The sequence below is a fragment of the Bos javanicus genome, chromosome 10 (assembly GCF_032452875.1).
Source record: "Bos javanicus breed banteng chromosome 10, ARS-OSU_banteng_1.0, whole genome shotgun sequence".
In the NCBI taxonomy this organism is placed as follows: Eukaryota; Metazoa; Chordata; class Mammalia; order Artiodactyla; family Bovidae; genus Bos; species Bos javanicus.
In genome coordinates this window covers 64205264-64219845 of record NC_083877.1, presented here as the reverse complement: position 1 = coordinate 64219845, position 14582 = coordinate 64205264, and the positions used below count along the sequence as shown (strand labels likewise).

General features: G+C 42.6%; 1 long non-coding RNA gene across 1 annotated transcript in view; it reads left to right on the top strand.

The window, feature by feature from the left end:
- The window catches only part of LOC133254701 (uncharacterized), a 135113-nt gene that overhangs the window by 104629 nt on the left and 15902 nt on the right, over positions 1–14582 (top strand). The window lies entirely within an intron of this gene.

The window sequence follows — 14582 nt, the reverse complement described above, 5'->3', positions numbered from 1 at the left end:
TGTCCACTTTATTGTGAAGGGCAGTTTGGCTCCCTGCAGCCTACTAGACTCTGGCCTTCCTTTTCTTATTCAGAGATTTATCAACGTGCAACAAAACTCATCTTACTGGTCATGACTCTTGTTTGTAAACAACAGAAAATGACTCTGGCTGATCTAAGTAGGAAAGGAATTTGTTGGAAGGCCATAGTAATCCTCAGAATCAAAGGAGAAGGTATAGAACCAGGATCATAAAATGGGCAGGATCCAAAGAAAGCTTAGCAAGTGAGGAATGCTGCCAGGGTCATACACAAGAGTGGTCTGGTTGGGATGCTCCTATGGGTATCACTGAAGATGCACAACTTACTGTTGGTAGTACCGCCCTCCCCATATGCAATGTGACAGCTGCTGCATCCTTGATTCCATTACTGCAAATGTGTGCTTGGTTGCTCAGTCATATCCAACTCTTTGCAAACCCATGGACTATAGCCTGCCAGGCTTCTCCATCCATGGGGATTCTCCAGGCAAGAATACTGGTGTGGGTTGCCATGCCCTCTTCCCCAGGGGATTTTCCCAACCCAGGGATCAAACGCAGATCTCCTGCATTACAAGCAGATTCTTTACCATCTGAGCCATGAGAAAAGCTCATTATTGCAAACAGTTTCTGTCTTTAAATATTGAGGATGTGATACAAAAACACAGACTGGACTGGCCTAGCCTGGGTCATGAGATTGCTCTGATGGTCAGAGAGTGGGGACAGGAAACTGGCCCTCCTCCACTGCTGTAGGCCCTGCCTCCTACCAAGTATCATACCATGGGGGGCTTTACCCCATCGTGCAAGGGAATACTGAAAACAGGGAACTGAAAAAGGGGAAATGTCCCATGAAGTCTTCATTCAGTTCTGGTTCTCATCATGTAGCATCACATGGGGCCCTGGAGGATTTATCCATTACTCTGAATGAGATCCGAAATTGTTTGTAGGTTTAAATGAGATGGCAGACATTACCTACCTTATATTTAAGAATTATTTGGATTCTATGTTGAGAATAGATTTCAGGGACATGGAAGCAAAAGGAAGGGGGACCAGTTGGGTCTTTCTTTAAACTTTCTGGGAGAAGGCATCCTGTTATTCTGTTGGGATTTCTAACAGTGTGATATGCCTCTTTCGAATTCTGGTGCTGGAGAAGACTCTTGAGAGTCCCTTGGACAGCAGGGAGATCAGACCAGTCAATCCTAAAAGAAATCAACCCTGAATACTCTTTGGAAGGTCTGATGCTGAAGCTGAAGCTCCCATACTTTGGCCACCTGATGAGAAGAGCCAACTCATTGGAAAAGACCTTGATGCTGGGAAAGATTGAAGGCAGGAGAAGAGGACAAAGAGGATGAGATAGTTAGATGGCATCACTGATTAAATGGACATGAACTTGAGCAAGCTCTGGGAGATGGTGAGGAACAGGGAGGCCTGACATGCTGCAGTCCATGGGGTCACCAAGAGTCAGACACGCCTTGGTGACTGAACAACAAGAACATGTGCCTCCACCCTACTACTCTCCTCTCTAACCAGGCTTTTTTATTGACTTTCAAATATGATGTGCCCCATTTAAAAATAGCCATTTTGCATCTGCTTTCATTCATCTTTGATGATTTCCATGCACTTTTGGCCAGGTCCCATTCTGGCTGTAGGAATCAGTGTCTTAGGCAGTCAGGCCTGCCATCTTGGATACGGACTAAATGGGTGAAAAGGATCCTTCAGCATCAACTCAGCCAGCAAAGAAGCAGATCTTCCTCTACACATAGATGTGACAGATGACCATTTTGGAGACATACAGTCTCTTTGCTGCTTGCCTCATGGCTCCCCTTATATGTTTATAAATTTAGTGTATAGAAGTCTTAGCTCAGCAATGATTTGAGAACATTCCAGTTCAGGCATTTAAAAACAGCCAAGTACCTGTGAATTATTGTTTGCATAATATTTAACTCAAAGTATACATTTTAACCTTGAGTCCCTTGGCTGGCTTCCCACCTGCTAGTCTTCATCTGTGCACTGACTGAGCAAATGAAAATTGACTTGACTTCTCACGAGTCCTGTCCTTTCTCCCAGTGCTGGCTCTGCTTATTCTCTTCACTGTGTCATTCCGTTATTTGCTGAATTGGCCTAGTCTCTGGATGGTAAGAAATGTGACCTTCATAAGAATGTCATTAGCTTTCACATCAACTTACCATTCCCCAAGTTTATACCCTCAATGAATGTTTATTCCCTTGAGTTTTTATCTTCAGAACTATCCTGAGAGAAGTAGACAGAGAGCAAGTGGGCTTGTTTGGATGGCTTTATTTCCCTTTATTTCTCTTTGACTATACCTCTTTTCAAGGCTTCCCAGTTGGTGTAGTGGTAAAGAATTCGCCTACCAATGCAGGAAACACAAGAGACAGGGGCGGGGTGGCGGGTGGCGGAGTTGGATCCATGGGTGGGGGTTGGGGGGAGTTGGATCCATGGGTGGGGCTATAGTCCATGGGGTGGCAAAGAGTTGGAAATGATTGAGCTGACTAAGCACACGGCACACACCTCTCTTCTACTCTCTTTAAGAAACCATTTACTCTCTAATGTGGCCCAATTTTATATGAGCTTTATTTTTTAGAAAATAATGGAATGAAATAATGGAGTTGGGAATACATAGAGAAGGGAGTTCAAGTATTAGTTATTTGATAAATGTTGGTTTGATTTGATGGTTTTTCTTTTACTTGCAATGTTTTGCTAACACTTTTCTTAGATGGGCCCTACTTGTTAAGTGACAAAAGAGATTGTGAGAGAAAGCCTCAATTATTTGGGAATAGAGAGAAGAAGATACTAAATAATGACTTAAAATTTTCTGCTATGCGACTCTGAGCCAGGAAAACGTAGAGACCAGAGGTAGGTCCCATTTTTGCCAGAGTGGGTTTCTAAAAGTTCTCATGAAGGAAGTTTCACTTCCCTCTTTGGGCTTACACTCTAAGACTGTGACATAAAGAACAGCCAAGTAGGGAATTCCTTGGTGGTCCATTGATTAGGACTTGGTGCTCTCACTGCCATGCCTGGGTCTGTCCCTGCTTGGGGCCCAGAGATCCCACAGGCCAAGCAGCACAGCCAGGAAAAAAAAAAGCCATTATTTGAAAAAAAACCCCAAAGCAGCCATGTACATGGTCCTCAATATTTACAAAGGAAAATAAATTATTAAATCAATTTAATCATTTAAAATAAAATTACATTTAAACTTATAGAAAATATATATAAGTATGCTGTCTCTTTTTACAATGGAAAGGCCCACAGACCACTACAAAACACACATAACTTATCAAACATGAACCTGCTGCTTCATAAATGACTACAGACTTGTCTGTTAATTCCTTCATGTTTTTTACAGTTAATATTTATTTTGTTTGCTTTTTTATTATTTAGAAGAGTTATTAAAGTAATTTTGATGACTTAAGAAACTGGTTGCAGGGACATGAATCAGGAAGAAAAGGAGATGTCTAGGCATCTATCCTGGGATAAAGTCATTTCCACTAACCCCAGAGCTATTCCTCATGCAGCCTTGCAGTAAATCATTGCTTTGTGTTGTGGAAAACAGTGATGGTTTGTCTTCTATGGAAAACTATGTTTACAAATAGAGGCCTTGCTTTCTTTCAGGTTATAGTGGGGCACTTACTTTACCTTTTTTCAGCCTTTAATGCCTCAGTTGGTTCTGCCCGGTTTTAGAGACCGCTGCATTTTCTTTGCCGATAACACTGGATATCATTTATTTATTCTGTCTCCACTGCCACCACCATTCCTATCCTAGAAAAGCACAGTAGCCTCCTAAATATCTTCCTGTATCTATTCTTGCTTACCTTTAAGCTCGTTAGTCACGGTTATCTTCAAACATGTAGATAAGATAATGTCATTCCCTGGTTTAAATCCTCCAATGGCTTTCCATGTAACAGAGGATAAAATGGGAATTTTCTACTTCAGCCCATCAGACACTACACAGTGGGACCTTCCCTCTCTCTTCCCACACTGTTCTGCTGCTTGGCTCACTCTGCTCAGCTCACTGGCCCTTTTTTAGTGTCAGGATTCACCAAATTCCAGGGCTTCCCCAGTGGTTCAGTGGTAGAGAATCCATCTGCAGTGAAGGAGACACAGGAGACATGGGTTTGATCCTTGGGTCAGGAAGATCCCCTGGAGGAGGAAATGGAAACCCACTCCAGTGTTCTTTCCTGGAAAATCTCATGGATGGAGGTGCCTGGTGGGCTGCAGACCAACGGGTCACAAAGAGTTGGACACAAGTGAGACGCATGCACATTTCACCAATTCCTCTCCATCTTAGGGCTTCTGCACTGCTATTTCTTCGGACCCCGTGCCGGGAATTTTCTTCTGGTTATTTGTGTGGCTGGATCCTTCTCAGCCTTCAGGTCTCAGCTTAAGTTACCTCTTTGGAGAGTCTTCTCTGGTCCTCTCATGGTTCCTGTTATTTTCTGTTATGCTTTCCTATTTATTTCCTTCTTAGTGCTTATTACAAGCAGTAATTATTTGGCTTATTTGCCTGTTTATTGTATTGCCTATCTCCCACTAGACTGAAATGATAGCTGGTAAGTTTTGTAGAGTGCTTGCTATGTGCCAGGCAGTGGTGTTTAACATGAATTAATTTGTTCATTATAAGGATCCTATGAAATAAGTACTATGTGATCACCGGTTTACAAATGGAGAAACTGAGGTACAGAGAGGTGAAGTGTCTTGCTCAATGTCGCACAGGCTGTAACGTGGCAAAGCCAGGATGTGAATCCAGGTGGCCCAGCTCCAGCGCTCCCCCTTCTCACCTCAATGCCTGTTGCCTCCATGGTGGCTTGTGGCCTTTTGACATTTGTGCCCAGTACCATCAGGGTGTCTGCTGTGTGCTGTGATGTGGACGGTTGTCCCTGTTGCGTAGGTGAGAGTCAACCATCTCTGGTAAACCACTGAGGCAGGGCAGAGGGAGAGATGAGCTTCCTCTGTAAGGAGCTATAATGGTTGGGAAGGAAAAGTGACTAAGCCAGCTCAGTGCCCATCACTCAGATTTCTCTCAGACTTTAACCTCTACCGCTCCTACCTGGGGCCCCATGTGGAGCAGGGGTGTGCAAATTAGTGGTAAAAAGATGGTTGACCCACAGGTGTGTAATAAAATGGTGGCACAAGCTATATTATTTTGGGGCACCTTTAACAGAGGATATCAGCTTTCTCTGGTCTCCTCCTCTCCTCCTTTGCTACAGACCACCATCATGAAGACTTGGGGCATCAGTGGAGCTGCCAGAAAGTGGCAGCAGTGATTGATGGAGGTTCTGGTGAGGTCACGTGAAACAGAGAGCTCCTGCAGGCTGAATGAGTCATCTGTCAGCACTTTCTTGCACACATTTCACTGTGTGTGTGTGTGTGTGTGTGTGTGTGTGTATCTGTGTTTATATATATTTGTAGAGTCTGAGATCTAGCATTAAAAGTCAGGACTAGATTCATTCATTGGCCTTGAATTAATATTGTTAATATGACTTCAGTGATGTCACTGCTAGTGAAAGTGAAGTGTTAGTTGCTCAGTCGTGTCTGACTTTTTGCCACCCCATGGACTATAGCCCACCAGGCTCATGTGTCCATGGGATTCTCCGGGCAAGAACACTGGAGTGGAAGACATTCCCTTCTCCAGAGGATCTTCCCCACTTAGGGATTGAACCTGGGCCTCTTGCATTGCAAGCAGATTCTTTACCATCTGAGCTACCTTCTTTCACTCTATAAACATCTATTCAGTAGATACTTATTGGCAGTAGCCACTGCCAATTCAGTAGACACTGTTTCAGGCACTGTGATAAGTACTGTTGATACTGAATTTCAATGATCCTTGGCTTTGGGGAGCTTACAAGGGAGCTTAAAATGTAGAAGATATGTACGTGTAAATAATTAATTACAAAAATGTGATAAGTTATAAGGTAGAGGGAAGTACAGAGTGCTTTGGGATTCCCAAGAAAGCAGCACTTAATTCAGACTGAGGACGTGAGGCGAAGGGCAGAGAAAATATCCCAGAGGAGATGACAGTTGATCTGAGTCTGGAAATGTGAACAAACTTGAACAGACAGGGAAGAGGGTGAGGGAAGAGGAAGAGAGTCTGAGCAGATGCACCAGTGTGTAGAGTCACCGGGGAATGAGAGAGGGTGGGAAACCAGAGGCATGGACAGACGTGGGAGAGTGATTGAGATGTGACACCTTACAGGTAGGTGGGAGTCAGATCATTGGCACTTTAATGGGTTTAGATTTTATCCCGAGGCAGTGAGATCCACTGAATTGTTTTAGACAGAGAAATGCTATTATTAGCTTATGTTGTAGAAAGGCCAGTGTGGAGAATGGCTTGACAGGGACTGAGATTAAAATTCGAGGCCAGTTAAGAGACTGTTGCAGCACATCAGATGAGAAAGAATGAAGTGAGAACTGAGGCAAGGTCAGTGGGCTGGAGAGGAAGAGAGTGATTCTAGACAATTTAGTAGGTAGAATCCACAGGACGTGGTAACTATTTGGATGTGGGATTGGGTGGAAAGCAAGTTTTTCACTTGGCTGACTTGGTGGTTGGGTGGTGTCATTTACTTAAATAGGAACTAGAGAAGAGGGAATAATGTGTGTGTGTGTGTGCATCTGCGTGTGTTTAGAGAGACAATTTCAGTTTTGGACATGCTGAGTTTAGATGCCTGTGGATCATTCCAGTGGAGATATCTAGTAGGGAGGGCTATAGAACTGGCGCATAGCAGGAATTCTTTATGTATTTATCACGTGAATGAAAATGGTAAAGCTCTGGGGTGCAAGGATAGATTGTTAGTCATCACTGCGCCTTCTTATCTTTATGTTCATATAGATGGTAGTTGCTTTCATGGGAGTTGCTAGAGTGATCTAGCAAGAGTATACAGCCAGAGATGAGGTCTCAAGTGGTCATAATTTAAGGCATCAGGGAACAGTAGCCTGAAAAGGAGACATAAGGAGTTTTCAGAGGTAGGAGAAACTCCAGGAGAGAGAAAGGACCAGGGAGTCAGTGGGGCAGATGCCAGAGAAGGAGCCAAAGCTGATGGAGAAAAGTCATGAACTGGAAAACTTCCATCTAGTTTCCCAGTTAGCAGAGACATTGGCCCGAGAAGTTTAATACTGAACTTTCACCATGTGCCAGGGATATACCACGATACAATGGCACAAATATGCTTCAGTTGTGCTTCAGTGAAGTGCTGGCAGCTGAATCCAGATTGTGTTGAATTGATGAAAGGATAGCTGGTGAGAAAGTGGAGAGACAAGTATAGAGGACGCTCCTCTGGGAGGTGTCTGTGGGGTGAGGAAAGAGACTGATGAGAATCAGAGGGATGTTGTCTCCAGAGAATTTCCCCTTCTCTTCCCTTCCCTTTACATTTCTTTTCTTTTCATTTCCTCCCTCTTTCCCTCCTTCCCTCCCTCCCTCCCTCCTTGACAGGGTAAATTGCTTGAGGAAGTGGGAAAGGCTGGGATGGATGGAAAGATTAATCCTGGACAAGAGGAAAAACCCATCATGGAAACAGAAGTGTGGTTAAGAGTGGAGATGAATCTTGTTATTTATCTGTTTTATGTATCATAGTGTGTCTCCGTTAACCCCAAACTCCTAATTTATCCTACTTTATAGCACAGGGAACTATCTTCAATTTCTTCCATAATGGAAAAGAATCTGTGAAAGGTAAATGTATCTAAATCACTTTGCTGTACACCTGAAACTAACAACATTGTAAATCAACTCTACTTCAATTAAAAAAATTAAAAAGAGAAAGTAATTCAAAAGATAAAAAAAAGAGTGGAGGCAAAAAGGTGGAGATCAGGTAGAGAAGAAAGGAGTTTTTTTCAAATGTCTCTATTTCTGTCTCTGCCCAGGAGGCAGGGTGATGGTGAGACAGGGGACATAAAAAGGGAGAGAAAGCTTAGAAACTGTTGAAGTAAGGAATGGGAATGGGACTCACTGAAGGATTGCAAAGCACCACAGAAAGTGGAGACTTTGAAATTTATGCCTCGTCGCTCTGCCACAGTGTATGTGTATGTGTGTGGTTCTCTCTCTAATGGTCCTGATGTGGAATGGAGAGGTGGTGAGGGGCACTGAGCCAACCTGGGGGTCCACTCAATATGTCTGACAGACTCTTCAAAGTCTAATCCTTAGGTAAGACTCTCAAAGATGAGTTGAAAAGAATTGCAAGCATACTGCCAATTCGTAGGACTAAAACTTTGCTGAAATAATAGAGTACCTCACTCTGTTCAAAAAACCCAGCTACTGGGTCATTGCTTTAAGACAGCCAGATGGTAGAATTCAACACAGACAGCTGGAAAACCCAGAAAATGAATGGGTAAAAGTGAGTGGTGAGGTGACTCAACGGGGTAGGAAGAATGAACTAGAAAGCAATGAAATGTGGGGAATCTGGCAATCTTATAATTACTTATGATATACATTAACTTGCTTTGTGGAGGCACTGAGATATTCCCCCCAACCCTAACCCTGAGTTTTCAGTTCTATAATAAAGAGGATCTGATGAGAGAAGTAACACATCCAGGGAAACGTCATAGACTCAAGGGCACAGCCATTGAAGATGAAACTCCTCTAGCTTTTTTAGGAATTCATCAAGTAGGAAGAAAGACTAGGGGACTCTGTTTTTTTTCCCCTAGTCTTATTGGGATATAATTGACAAATAAAATCATAATATACTTAAAGGGTACAGCATGATGATTTGACATATGCAAATATTGTGAAAAGAGTCCCATGATCTACTGTCTTAGCAAATTTCAATATACAATAACTATTATTACCTGTAATCACCATGCTGTGACAGCAGCCTCAGAATTTAATCAACTGTAATTGAAGCTTTGTACCCTTCGACCAACTTCTCTCCATTTCCTTTGCTTCCTCAGCTGCTGGCAACCACATTCTATTCCCACTTTCTGTGAGTTTGACTTTGTAAAAAAAAGCAAGTGTCCACATATAGGCGTCCCAGGAGGCTCTGGTGGTAAAGAATTTGCCTGCCAATGCAGGAGACGCAAGAGATGCAGGTTCGATCCCTGAGTCACCATGTCCACATATAAGTAATGCCATACAATATTTGTCTTTTTCCATCTGACGTTTCACTTAGCGTATTGTCCTTCGGGTTCATCCATGCTGTCACAAATGGCAGGATTTCCTTCTTTTTTGAGGATGAATAATATTCCATTTTGTGTATGTACATTTTAAAATCCATTCATCTAACCGAGGAAACCAGAATTAAAAGAGACACGTGTACCCCAGTATTCATCACAGCACTGTTTACAATAGCCAGGACATGGAAGCAACCTAGATGTGCATTGGCAGACGAATGGATAAGAAAGCTGTGTACATATACACAATGGAATATTATTCAGCTATTAAAGAGAATGCATTTGAATCAGCTCTAAAGAGGTGGATGAAACTGGAGTCTATTATACACAGCTAAGTCAGTCAGAAAGAAAAACACCAATACAGTATACTAACGCATATATATGGAATTTAGAAAGATGGTAATGTTGACCTTATATGTGAGACAGCAAAAGAGACACAGCTGTAAAGAACAGACTTTTGAACTCTGTGAGAGAAGGTGAGGGTGGGATGATTTGAGAGAATAGCATTGAAACGTGTGTATTATCATATGTGAAATAGATTGCCAGTCCAGGTTCAATGGATGAGACAGGGTGCTCAGGGCTGGAGCACTGGGATGACCTCCTGAGGGAAGGGATGGGGAGGGAGATGGGAGGGAGGTTCAGGATGGGGGACACATGTATACCTATGGCTGATTCATGTGAATGTATGGCAAAAACCACCACAATATTGTAAAGTAATTAGCCTCCAATTAAATTAAAAAAACCCACAAAGACATGCATTAAGCACAAGTTAAAAAAAAAATTCGTCTGCTGAGGGACCCTTAGTTTTTTCCGTATTTTGGGTATTTTGAGTAACGATGCAGTGAATATGAGGTGCAGATATCTCTTTGAGGTGGTGATTTCAGTTTCTCTGGATATACATGCAGAAATGGGATTTCAGGGACTGTAGCCCACCGGGCTCCTCTGTCCATGAAATTCTCCAGACCAGAATACTGGAGTGGGTTACCATTTCCTTCTCCAGTGATTACTGTTAAGAGCCAAAAAGCTTATAGCTGTATTTACTGGTTTTATATCCTTCTGCTCACCTCAGCAGAGAACTGGGCTGATGATGTCATTTCTCATATAAACTCCAAGAAATTGACACTGTATCTGACTGCCTAGTAAAATGACTTCCATCAATCATTATCCCTGCCTAATAACATTACAATGTTAGTAACGAATGTTCTCGCCAAAGACTTGGGATTTTTAATATAGTTAAGCGTTGGTCTGTGGCTGTAGGTTCCCTTCCCTTCAACCCCCAGCTGAAATCTTGTTAATTCTCAGAAGCTCCTCCATCTGAAACGACCAAGTGGAAGGCCTTTGAAGGAAGGGCACAGTGAACTGTTGAGTAACATTGCAGTAGGTGGCGCTCTTTCCCCTGAATCCAAGCCAGTTTCCAGTGCTGCTGCTGGCCAAAGGCTGTTATCACATTCTGGGAAGCATGAACTGAAATGAGTACCCAATATTAACATACATATATATGGAATCTATATGGTAAAAATGGTATTGATGAACCTATTTTCAGGGCAGCAGTGGAGACTCAGATACAGAGAACAGACGTGGACCCTGGGATGGAGGGATGGGGGAGGAGAGGGAGGGACAAACTGAGAGTAACATTGAAACTTATACGTTACCATATATAAAATAGACAGCCAGTGGGAATTTGCTGTGTGGCTGGGGGAGCTCAAACCTGATACTCTGAGACAACCTAGAGGGGTGGGATGGGGTGGGAGGTGGGAGGGAGTTTCAAGAGGGAGGGGACATATGTCCAGCTGTGGCTGATTTATGTCGTATGGCAGAAACGAACACAATATTGTAAAACAATTATCTTTCAATTAAAAATAAAATAATAATAAAAAAGAACTGAAATGAGGACCTGCCTGAATTCTATCAAAAGCCAGATTTCCCCCCAAGCCTCACAGTATGGATGGTTGAATTGCAAGCAGTGATTAGCTATATGGGTAGATTAATAAACAAATCTAGAGAGCATTTATACAGATAGCTTCAAAATTCAATTTCAGCCAAAGCCTTAGCTCCCTATTTCTTAGAGCATTCTAGATAGAGATGCAATTTCATTCATCTGAAAAGACAAAATTTATTCTGACATATATGAAAACTAAGATGCAACTTATCTTAATACACAGTTTAGGTTTCATAAGATTTCTTGTTGCCTTTCACAGGCCTGGATGCCAGCTTCACAACCTGGCCATGCCCTATTTGAGAGATTACATTTTACTGAGTTTCAGCAAGGCTACATATAAACCCGTCTATAATAAATTCACTATTTGCAAACCATTGCTCAACTCCTGTTTTGAATTCTCCCTATGTTTCTTTTTTTCCAGTTTCACCATTGGTTTGTGTTTCTAACTCTGGTATCAGGCAGGAAGTCTGGGTTAGGGATGATGTCAGTCTAGTGGGGAATGAATTGATTAAGAATCCAGATTTTATGTGTACAGTTAGCATTATTAAAAGATGGATCTTTTCCATCATGGTCCCTGGTGGCTCAGATGGTAAGGAGCGCACCTGCAATGTGGGAGACCCAGGTTCGAGACCTGGGTCAGGAAGATCCAGTGGAGAAGAGGATGGTTACCCAGTCTGCTATTCTTGCCTGGAGAATTCCACAGCCAGAACAGCCTCGTAGGCTACAGTCCATGAGGTCGCAAAGAGTTGGACATGACTGAGCAAGTAACGTGCGTGCACACACGCGCGCAGACACACACACACACACACACACACACACACACACATTCCATGTTTGTTGCAGAAGGGTTAGAAAATATACTTAGGAAAAAGAAAAACCCAAATAACCAAAATGCTAGAAGTTTGGTATATTTACTTTTAGACCCCTTGTGTGTTTTTTTCTCTGCTTAGATAAATCCCGCCTCCCCCCCTCCCCGATTAGGCTATCAAAGTTCTGGTAGGAAACAGTAGCACCCTGCCTAGGGACTTTTTTCAAAGGTGGGGCAGGTTCAGGAAAACGGATAAGGTCATCCAGGCTATGGTGGGGAGCTGTTACTACTCCTTGACCTGACAGTTCTAAAATGGGGAGGCTAATGGGTGGGAAGGATGCAATCCATCCTTGCCCTTCAGCTTCCAGTAGAGTTCTGGAGGGGCCACAGCAGAAGCGCCAAGGGCTGAGGTGAGTGAGGTCAAGGTGTTTATTGGTGGACACCCTCAGTGCTAACTGCACAGAAGCAATTCTGGGCCCACCATGATAACATGATACAGCTCTGACTCTGAGTTCTGGTAATCTCTCCCTCCCCCAACCCCTTCAGACTCCTTACTCTTACTAGGCCCTCTATGATTCTCTGTGTGTGCATGCTTAGATGCTCAGCTCAGTTGTATTCAACTCTTGGCGACCCCGTGGATTATAAGCTGCTCAGGCTCCTCTGCCAACGGGATTTTTCCAGGCAAAAATACTGGAGTGGGTTGCCATTTCCTCCTCCAGGGGATCTTCCTAACCTAGGGATTGAACCCATGTCTCTTGTATCGGCAGGTAGATTCTTTACCACTGAACCACCAGGGACTGGCAGACTATAGTCCTTGGGGTTGCAAAAGAGTCAGACATGACTTAGCAACTAAAAAAGCAAAAAAAAAAAAAAAAAATTAAAAAAAGTTTCTGTGTCCCCTGTTAACTTGCCTGAACCCAGCTCTCATCTTTGTAAATAAAAAGTCCCTAGTTTGAGAATGCCATCCGTTGTCTGCCTAGATCCTGCCCAGTACCCACAATGTTCACGTTTTCACAATTTGTTAGTCATTATATATATAGCATTCAAAACTTTTTTCGTTTCAATAATAAATCACTGACACATTTATTAAGCATTCGAGAACAGAGGTTACAAATTCCATTGTATCTTCAAAATAGGTGTCAAAACTACAAAAGATTCAGCCCCAATTTTGTGTACCTTGGAAAACAAATTCAAATGTCTACTGTGGTCTGTGACCACAATGGTTTTCAAAGCTACGGAAAAAAAAAAAAAAAAAAAAAAACCCATACAAATAAATATGTTTTTTTTTGAGCAAAAATGATCTTTGGGTAAAGCAGTATTAATCCTCAAAGATAAGTATCTTATGTGGGACTTATGTCATTGTAGAACATGAGTTTAAATTTAATGATTAACTGTCACTTATATTTTGATTATTGCTTCTACCTTATTCTTTAATTTCTCCCCTTTTGGAATTCCAGTGAGATGTATTTTTAAACTTTTTACCTCTCCTATCCTCTTTCTTATCATTTCCATCTCTTTATCTCTCATTGCTACATTTGAGATGATTTCTTTACATCTATGTTCTCCTCAGCCATCTTTAATCTCTTTTATTTGCTGAATTTTACGTTTTCATATCTGGAAGTTCTGTTTGGTTATTTTCAGATCTGTCAGTTCTTTCTACACAGTTCATTAGGGTTCTTTCCTTAAGGTTTTAAGTCTTTCTATCATTTGAAACATAATTATTTCATAGTCTCTTTCAGGTTATTCTATTATTGACAAAGAAAATTTTCCTTTTTGCAATGATTGTATTTTGTAATGTTTTATCGTGAGCTCATTTCAGCCAGAATATATTTGCTTGTGTGTTTGTGTGTCTTAGAATGTTTTTATGTTTGGTGCTTTCAAACAGTTTGTGTTTGCTTTTGCTGGGCTCGAACCCCAAGGGTTTCACTTGCCTGGGTCCTAGTTTTTACATTAATTTCCTGTGTGAAGATTCCCACACCATGTGAGTTGTATGAATTTAGACTCCACATATATGTGTGAGACAGGCCTGGACCTGCTGTTTCTTGTGGGAGTGCTCCCTGAGCTGATGAGTGGAGCTCATCTCCAGCCCCACTGCACTGAGACAGCCTTTCAAGAGTCCTAGCTTTATACAGGGGAGAAGGCAATGGCACCCCACTCTAGTACTCTTGCCTGGAAAATCCCATGGACGGAGGAGCCTGGTAGGCTGCAGTCCATGGAGTCGCTAAGAGTCGGACACGACTGAGCGACTTCACTTTCACGCATTGGAGAACGAAATGGCAATCCACTCCAGTGTCCTTGCCTGGAGAATCCCAGGGACGGGGGAGCCTGGTGGGCTGCCGTCTATGGGGTCGCACAGAGTCGGACACAACTGAAGCGACTTAGCAGCAGCAGCAGCAGCAGCAGCTTTATACAGGGGTGGGTGGGGGAGGGTTTCCATTCCCCTGGTACTCTTCTGCCTGGTACATTCCAAGACTAAGCCGCTTGCTCCTTTGTGGATGTTAAGCCCCAATCCTTGCTCATAAGCTTATCACTTTGGCTTTATGCTCCTCCTTCATGTCTGACTATTGGAGAGTTTCCTTTCTTTTCAGCTCTGCTAGATGTTCATTTCTTTTGGTTCTTTATTCAGTATTTCTGTGAGCTTTTACTGAAGTGAGGCTTTGTCTTCTGATGCTTTAGTATCCCAATGTGTAGGTCATAACTTGGTTTTCTGC